The sequence below is a fragment of the Erythrolamprus reginae genome, chromosome 2, assembly GCF_031021105.1.
Source record: "Erythrolamprus reginae isolate rEryReg1 chromosome 2, rEryReg1.hap1, whole genome shotgun sequence".
Lineage (NCBI taxonomy): Eukaryota > Metazoa > Chordata > Lepidosauria > Squamata > Dipsadidae > Erythrolamprus > Erythrolamprus reginae.
This window is the reverse complement of record NC_091951.1, coordinates 110,253,175-110,263,370: the sequence shown is the minus strand read 5'-3', so window position 1 is coordinate 110,263,370 and position 10,196 is coordinate 110,253,175.

Genomic DNA, 10,196 nt, shown 5'->3' with positions numbered 1-10,196 from the left:
CCTTTCCAGACAATTACTATCCCATTTCAAATCTTTTCTTTGTGGGTAAGGTTGTAACAAAAATGGATGGATGGATTTGTTTATTTGTTTGTTTATTTATTTATACTTATTTATACCTTCATGGCATCGGACCAGAATATCTCTGGGACCGCCTTCTGCCGCACGAATCCCAGCGACCGATTAGGTCCCACAGAGTTGACCTTTTCTGGGTCCCGTCGACTAAACAATATCATCTGGCAGGTTCCAGGGGAAGAGCCTTCTCTGTGGTGGCCCCGACCCACTGGAACCAGCTCCCCCCTGAGATCAGAATTGCCCCCACCCTCCTTGCCTTTCGTAAACTCCTTAAAACCCACCTCTGCCGTCAGGCATTGGGAAACTGAAATAACTTCCCCAGGCCTATATTGTTTATGTATGGCGTGTTGTGTGCATGTTTTTAAATTATGGGTTTTTAGTTTAAATTATTAGATTTGTATTACATTGTTTTGCCACTATTGTTGTGAACCGCCCCGAGTCTACGGAGAGGGGCGGCATACAAATTTAATAAATAAATAAATAAATAAACTTATATGCAGCCCACTCCAACAGGACTCAGGGCAGCTAAAATGGTTGGGCAGTACTTATAGACAGTCTTGGAACAAATAGATTACCCTCAGTCAAGCTTCACACAATTTCTGTTTCAGACAGGTGTGTAGTACAGAGACAGGACTTGTCATATTTGCTATGGCTTTCGTGGGAGCTGAGATGGAGATGATGTAGCCATACTAGTGTTCCTTGATCTCTCAGCAGCCTTCAGTAACATGGACGGGTCTCCAACCTTAGCACAACTATTCCATTTGCACACAACAGCGCGTGAAATGGATTGTCAATCAGTGTTGCTTCCTAAGTGGACAGTTTGATTTAACAGAAGTTTGATTTATTTGAAGTTATGTTCTGTTGTTTAAGTGTTCCCTTAAATTTTTTTTTAACGGTGTATAAGCATGGGCCCTCTTTCTTGAGCTTCATGTCTGTCAAAACACCCCAATGCAGAACTATAAGTTTCACAAAACATTTTGCCTTTCTTTAATGCTGCAATTGTAAGTATTACAGTAACAGTTATCAAAAATATGTAATCCATCTAATTATTAGTAGCATTTTTAAAGGTCAGATTTCAGGAGTGGACATGTCTTCCTGACATGTCTGACATGGGCTTTCCTTTTGCCTAGGAAAGTCTCCTGAGCTGTTTAGTGTCTGATATTCTTCTCCATTACATGGGACACATGATGTACAATCCCATTTCTTCTAAACAACCATTGTAGAGTGTTTACAATTTACAATCCACATGTTTTTTGTCTTATTGCACGGATCCATATTCCTGGGAAATAAGAGTTAAAATATATCTTCAAGAAACAAATGATAATCAGTTATGGAAGCAAGGGAGATGATTATAACAACTAATCTCCATGTGGAAACTTTTTAATCTGATAAAATAGCCTACCTGTGAGCAGTATGTTTGTCCAGGGGCAACCCAAAGCCCCTCATAATCAGAATGCCAAATTCATAAGCAATAATGGGCAGCCAAAATTTTTACTGTCACACTGTGGGTGTGGCTTATTTTAGAAACATAGAAACATAGAAGACTGACGGCAGAAAAAGACCTCATGGTCCATCTAGTCTGCCCTTATACTATTTCCTGTGTTTTATCTTAGGATGGATATATGTTTATCCCAGGCATGTTTAAATTCAGTTACTGTGGATTTACCAACCACGTCTGCTGGAAGTTTGTTCCAAGGATCTACTACTCTTTCAGTGAAATAATATTTCCTCACGTTGCTTTTGATCTTTCCCCCAACTAACTTCAGATTGTGTCCCCTTGTTCTTGTGTTCACTTTCCTATTAAAAACACTTCCCTCTTGAACCTTATTTAACCCTTTAACATATTTAAATGTTTCGATCATGTCCCCCATTTTCCTTCTGTCCTCCAGACTATACAGATTGAGTTCATTAAGTCTTTCCTGATACGTTTTATGTTTAAGACCACACCCATTTGTGGGTGTGGCTTGATGGGCATGTGACTGGGTGGGAGTGGCTTGATGGGCATGTGACCAGGTGGGAGTGGCTTGGCTGATCATCATCATTCAAGTGAGCTGTTAAGTCCTTGACTTACAACCTCACCAGTGTTGCTTGCTGGGGTGACAATTTGCTTCGTGTTTCCCATGCTCTACTTCCTGTGTCTCCCCCCACCTCAGGCTGGGTAGCTAGGTGAACAGGTGCCAATCACCTGTTGAGAAACGATGAAGGAGGAAACACCCCCCCCCCAATAAATCCTGCCGGTGCTGGTCTCCCTGCTGCTTTCCGAGGAGGAGGATGGGAGGGAGGGATTTAAAAATATTGGAAAGCCGAGGAAGAGTCAAAGGGTTATTATTGCTGCATGATGCCTTTTCATCTCAGCCGTGGGCTGAGTGAGAGCTTCGCAAGGGAAAAAAGATCGCAGCTCAGACTGCTTTGGCGTGGTGCAGCTTGACTCTCCTTTTTTTCCCTGCTGCTGCTGCTGCACGCTCCTCACTTTTCTCCTCTTTCCTCCTTCCTGGTCTCAGGAGGTGACCGTATGAGGCTGGAGGGGAGCCAGGAAGGAGAGAGGGAAGCTTGTCCGAGGCCAGAAAGGAGGAAAGAGGGGGGGAAACGAGGCGCACGCAGCAGCGGCAGGAGGGGGGGAAAAAGAGAACCGAGCCTGGTAATCCAGGAAGTGACTGCCACCAGAGCTGAGCACACAACTTCATTTCCACCAGTGGAACTGCGTTCCACCCCATCCTGCCTGCTATCCACCCCTGTTCATAAGAAAAAATAGTTTTATTCATGCACAAATTGCTTTATGCCATCATCCTTCTTGAGGTGTGGATATCCAGCAACAGAGCTCTGATCTGCAAGTATCGTGTGATGCCCTCTTCACACACACACACACACACACACACAAGGGTTTACAAGAGAATTACAATTCCATGCACAGTAATCAGAGACTAGCTTCCCTGAACACCCTGTGAAAATGGTTTGAGAATAAAAATGCAGAGCCTACAGCTGCAAATGTCACTGTATGCAGTTAAAACTTGGCTTTCCTGAATGTGTACTCATTAATGTTATTTATAAGGTCCTTACTGCCCATAATGGTTATTTCTTTGAAAATCTATACATAATTCAACTTTAGTTGCCTAATTATTGAAATACCTATAGTTTCTAATGCTGAACTTTCAGTTTGAACTTCATAAACTTTAAAAAATACTTGTCTGGACTAGGAAAAAAGGGCTCTTCTAATACATCTAGTGTAGGGGGGGACATTGTAAATTATTGTAAATCTACATATTTAACCTGTAACATTGCAGAAGAATATAATCCACCGGGAAGATTTCTGGGCCAAATGGATAGAACTTGTTAAAGGAGTGTCTCATTTAGTAGCTATTTGCAGTTACCATGTTGGTTTTGAGATTATCCCTTGTATATACCACTTTTGCAGGTGTGTGAAGCAAAGGAAGGTTGAAAGTAATATCATAAACCTTAGGTCCCACAGAGTGGGCCTTCTCCGGGTCCCGTTGACTAAAAAATGTCGGTTGGAGGGACCCAGGGGAAGAGCCTTCTCTGTGGTGGCCCCGGCCCTCTGGAATCAACTCCCCCAGAAATTCGAACAGCCCCCACCCTCGCCTTCCATAAAATGTTGAAGACTCACCTCTGTCGCCAAGCGTGGCGATGATTAAGGACCCCCCTTTGCTTTTTTTTCTGACCTCTATATTATGATTGAGTGTGTATGATTGTGTAGTTGTTGATTTTATGATACTGATTATTAAATGTTTTTAATTCACTTTTTTAACATTTTTAACATTAGATTTGTACTGTGTTGTATTATTGCTATGTTGTGAGCCGCCCCGAGTCTTCGGAGAGGGGCAGCATACAAATCTAATAAATTATTATTATTATTATTATTATTATTATTATTATTATTATTATTATTATTATTATTATAAACACCATCATAGTTTCACTTAGTCATTGAGCTGCCAGCCCCAATTGTGATTGCTAAACAAAGACTATCTGTACTATCAGGGCTGCCAGAAGAAGGTTGCAAAACTCTGAACAAGCACTACAAATGTGAATTCCCCTTGGTTTGGACTGATTCTGTAAAACCGGTAGCGGGAATTTCCTCCCACTCACTGAACCAGGAACGATGGTCTGCTGGGCATGACCCTGAACCTGCTCTCGCGGCGGCAGCATAGGCGCCATCATCTTGTTTTTTTGATTCTGCACTTGCACAGAAGCCAGGTTTTCATTGCATTCACTTCACGGGTGTGCAGCACACAAAATTCATGTGCCCACACAGGGCAGGAGGAAGCGAACCAGCAGCAAGGTAAGTTAGAATCCACCTCTGAACCACTAGATTGAAACAAATGTCAAGGTTATAACCTAGAGATGATCAAGTTGTACTATAAACCTATAGTACAGATAACATGTGTTCTGCCGGGCTCAACGGCACGAGCCCCCAATTAAGTGCAAAGGTATGAAGTCAGACACGCACACTTGAAAAGTCGAGAACACAGTTTTTATCGAAAAGAAAAGAAAAGAAAAGCAAAACACCCTTTTTGCAGTCAAAGGGCACACTTTCAAAGCAACAGACGAAGGCAATGAAAAGCAATAAACAAACACAAAGCAATTAGCAAGCAGCTGTGAAATCGTCACAGCTACCCTTCTTCAACCGTTGGCAACTCACACACTTGACTATGGTTTAGTTTCAAAGTCCTGGGATCCATGCAAAGAGAGTCCTTGAGACGAAAGCCACTTCCTCTTTCTCCGAACAGATAATCTTCCACACTCAGAGGCTGGCACCCTGCCCATTTAACAGCAGCCCTAATTAGTTGAACCACACCCAACCACAGGTGAACTCTCTTATCTCTTGTATTACCTACATAGCTGCTCTTTTCTATTCATTGCCCTGCGCCTGCGTATGTCTCTTCATCCGATCCCAGTGAGGATAATGATGATGAACTAGCCCCTAATGGGCTGTCTGCCGGGTCCCCCTCTTAGGATCCCAGTTCACATTCACTCTCTGCTTCAGACGCTTCGCTGTCAGCAGCAAACGGCAGTAACACTGGCCTCTGACACTGCGAAGATTCACCCACATCCACCCCCACAGTCCTTGGGGCAGGAGCTGGCCCAGAGCCAACCACAACAGCATGTAAGAGAGTACATGTAGTTCTCAACTTACAATCACAATTGAGCCCCACATTTATGTTGCTAAGAGAGAAATGTCTTAAGTGAGTTTTGCCCTACTTTATGACTTTTCTTGCCACATCTATTAATTGAATTACCGCAGTTGTTAAATTAGTAATGGTTTCTCTATTGACAGAAGGTTGCAAAAGGAGATCCCTTGAACCTGAGTCACTCCAACCATCATAAATGTGAGTCAGTTGTCAAGTATCCAAATATAAATCACATGACCATGGGGATGCTGCATTGGTCATAAGTGTGAAAAATGACGTCACTTTTTCCAGAGCTGTTGCAACTTTGAACAGCCATTAAATGAACTATTGTAAGTCAAGGACTACCTATATTGCATGAATCAGTTGGCCATCTAGGACAGTGATGGCGAACTTATGGGACGGGTGCCACAGTTGGCACACGGAACCATATCTGCTGGCATGTGAGCTGTTGCCCTAGCTCAACTCCAGCATGTATGTGTGTGTTGGCCAGCTGATTTTTGGCTCACACAGAGACTCTGGAGGGCATTTTTTGTCTAGAGAGCCTCCAGGAGGATGAGGGAGGGCGTTTTTAACCCTCCTCCAGCTCCGAGGAAGCCTTTGGAGCCTGGAGAGGGTGAAACAAGAGCCTACTGGGCCTACCAGAAGTTAGGAAACAGGCCGTTTCCAGCCTCCAGGGGGGTGGGGAAAGCTGTTTTCTCCCTCCCCAAGCATTGAATTATGGGTGTAGGCACTCTGGCATGCACGATAGCGCGTGCCCATGCTCTTTCGGCACCCGAGGAAAAAAGGTTCACCATCACTGATCTAAAGCAATAGGTACACCGTTGGAAGATCTCAAAAGTGAGGTAGAGAAAACCTTTATATCTGGTCAAATAAGAGTTAATACCAACTCAATGGCAAACAATCAATAAATAAATAAATGCATGAGTAGATACTGCAGAAAAAGAAAAGGGTTAATTTGGAAGAAGCCTTTGCTTATTGCCTAATTTTCTATTTATCTCTCTGCTTATTTAGTTGGTATGCTTGGAAAAGCTGTCGGCTCCAATAAACTTTGTGATATATTATGACTACGATAGACTGTTCACTCCCCCAACAGACAAGAGAAGGAGCTGGAACTAAAGTAGCCCAAGTTAGTCAGAAATAAAGAATCCCCCATAATTGATAATATTTATATGCACCCTTTTCTTCAAAGAATTCAGGATGACATTCTTCTTTCCAACCTTCTTATCTTCAGGATCTGGCTCAGTGGACTGCAAAGCTTAAGGCGAGTTAAACTGACATCTCTCAAAGCTAGCAATGTAATCCAGCATCCAGACAGTTTCCTGGTATTCCAGTCAGGAGGTTATTAGTAAAAGATTACAACTGTAATCCAAAACATCTTGAACTGAGTATTGTTCCAGTTACTGTACAAATTGTTTCAATCTTGTCCTGAGACCAGCTAATAAAAATGGAAATACAAAAAACAACAACAACCCCACAAAGCACCATAAGGGGGAAAAAAGAGTCAGTAACCAAATTTTATGATGGAAAAATAATAAATGAACAGGATTGCTAACATTTATTTTATTTATTTATGTATTTATTGGATTTGTATGCCGCCCCTCTCCGTAGACTCGGGGCGGCTAACAACAATGATAAAAAACAACATGTAACAATCCAATAATAAAACAACTAAAAATCCTTATTATAAAACCAAACATACACACAAACATACCATGCATAACTTGTAATGGCATAGGGGGAAGGAATATCTCAGCTCCCCCATGTCTGGCGGCATAAGTGAGTCTTGAGTAGTTTACGAAAGACAGGGAGGGGGGGCAGTTCTAATCTCCGGGGGGGAGTTGGTTCCAGAGAGTCGGGGCCGCCACAGAGAAGGCTCTTCCCGGGGCCCGCCAAACGACATTGTTTAGTCAACGGGACCTGGAGAAGGCCAACTCGCTGGGATTCATGCGGTAGCAGGCGGTTCCGGAGGTAATCTGGTCCAATGCCATGTAGGGCTTTAAAGGTCATGACCAACACTTTGAATTGTGACCGGAAACTGATCGGCAGCCAATGCAAGCAACGGAGTGTTGAAGAAACGTGGGCGAATCTTGGAAGCCCCAAGATGGCTCTCGCGGCTGCGTTCTGCACGATATGAAGTTTCCGAACACTTTTCAAAGGTAGCCCCATGTAGAGAGCGTTGCAGTAATTGAACCTCGAGGTGATGAGGGCATGAGTGACTGTGAGCAATGACTCTCTGTCCAAATAGGGCCGCAACTGGTGCACCAGGCAAACCTGGGCAAACGCCTCCCTCGCCACAGCCGAAAGAGGATGTTCCATCATAACAATGTTCCTATATATTTATTTCCACTTGCATTAAACAAACAAAAACTCTAACGCTGCCTATGAAGATCTATAATTGGACAGGAAAATATCATTAAAATCAGTGGATATTTCATAAAGTTATACTTTTCCTAAATTCATACTCAGATATAGTGCTTTTCTCCACCATCACTGTAGAAATTGGAAACTTTTTAGGACTGTGGTATACATTCCTTCTCTATTTCTCTCTCCATCCTTTGTCTTAACAGAACTATTTAATTTTCTTCTTTAATTCAAAACATGTTTCTTTGCATCGATGAAATAATGCCAATTTCCTTTTGGAGATTATAGAAAACATATTCAAGGTTATGGCTATTAATCCAAACCATGTCATTTTTAAAAATGCAGAAGACTTCCAACTTGATGTCACATACGTGCAGAGCAGCAAACAGAGCCCGTGAGCTGTTGCTGTGTTTTGGTGATTTTTGAAGGCCCACAGGTGAAGCTGATGTTGGAGGGAGCAGCGCCGGAGAGGGGAAATCTCGATGCAGTGGCATTGGGGGGGGAAGTCAATCTCCCTGGACAGTGAGAGGAACCACCACCACCCCAACCCAGTCGCAAAAGAAATCGGCCTTTCGAGCCGATCTGGTGGCGTGACAGAGTGATGAGAAGAGGGAAGCGTCAAGTGGAGAATAGCTGAGATGAGTGGTGAAAAGTGAAGTAAAGTTGCTGGCAAGTGGATTCTTAACATCTAAAAGGCAGAAAAGAAAAAGAATTCCCTTTTGATGGAGTTGGAGATATTAAAGACGACCGAGAGTGACTCCTGGATGGTAAAAGCAGTGAAATGACAGTGAGAGAGGAAGTTGCAGCAATGAATATTGAATATGCAGCAGCGTGGAGGAGAAGTGAAGGATTGCTTTAAAATACAAACTGTCCTGCCTAAGGATCAAAAAGTTGGATAGGAACGGAACTTGGCAAAAGGGATAGCAGAAAGTGAAAGAAGGAAGAGAAGGAAAGTTGGTGGATGAGGAAGAAGAGCACTCAAGAGTGAATTGGAGGTGACAAGGCAAAATGACTGGGAGACATTTTGGAAAAGAAGATCTATACTAGAGACTGAGCAAGTAGTGAAGTGTGACAAGGGATTTCATAATTTAAAAATATATTAGGTGATAACAAATAGACTTATTTATTTGTTTGTTTGTTTGTTTGTTTGTTTGTTTGTTTGTTTATTAGATTTGTATGCCGCCCCTTTCCGTAGACTCGGGGCGGCTAACAACAATAATGAAACAACATATAACAAATCTAATATTTAAAATAATTAAAAGACCCTTATTTAAAAAACCGAACATACACACAAACATACCATGCATAAATTGTATAGGCCTAGGGGGAAGGGAATATCTCAATTTATTATATTGCTCCAACTGATAAGTGAATATTGGAATTGATTTAAAATATATCTTGTTTAATTGAATGTTACTCCTGATTATATACAGGATGTCGATAGATATAAAGGATAAGAGGTATTGGGAATCTATGGACAGCAGGCACTATGGAAATATGAGAGAATATGGGGGAAATGAAGGGGTACATAAGAAAGGTAGATGACTGGATGGAAAAATTAGATGAAAAATGGGAACAATTCAGTAAGTATTAATGAATAATGAAAAGAGGATGAAAGCAATGGAGGAAAAAACAGAGCAGATAGATCAGAGGCTGGAAGGAAGTGAGAATAGGTTGGAGTTGTTAAATAGGAACTTTGAGGAGGAAATTTCACAACTTGAAACTAAGAAAGCAGCATTTTTCTTAAGATTCCAGAACGTACAATAACATAAGGACAAGAATCTCTCAGATACAATGGCAGAAATAATATCAGGTGTAAGGAATATGACCAAGCAAGAAATACTAGGGAAAATAGATGAGGTCCAGAGGCTACATACCAACTATGCCGGTAGGCACAAACTTCCTGGGGAGGTACATATTAGGTCCATTTTAAAAAACTATAAAAGATGAAAAATATAATAGTTCAAGGGAGAACCCACTTACTTATAAAGGGAAAGAAATAAACATTCTCAGACAGATCCCTCAGGGAATAAGAGATAAAAGAAGACCATACAATTTTCTGTCTTAACAATTGATAAGACAAAAAATAATTCAGATGGTTAATTCCCAAGGGTCTGCTGATTTCAGTGTCAGAAAAAAGATTCAGCATAACCTCTGTTGATGAGGCAAGAGACTTCTATGAGCAGGATATTAAAGGTGAGGAGGAACAAGATAGCAAAGATGAGGGAGAATGGAGAAACAAAGCTCAGAGGATAAATTGATAGTACAGGAGAGGAAGACGATAGATATGAAAGGGAAGGCACAAGAACAAGAGCTCAGACATAGTATAAGAAAGGAAATTCAAAAGAAATTGCAAAGTGAAAGGGGATGAAGTAAATCTGATTTTAATGAACATAAATGGATTGAACTCCCCTATTAAAAGAAAGGAAATTAAGCCACAGCCACAAAATTAAGCCATGCCCATAGAGTGGCAGGGGGGGGAAATGGAACCCATCACTGCACTGGCCATGAGTTAATGGGCTTATATGCAAAGTTTGGAAAGAGGAAAAATGTTGGAAAGCTGTTTAGGTAACTAGGTAACTAGTAACTAACTAACAGAATTTCCTGCTCCAATAT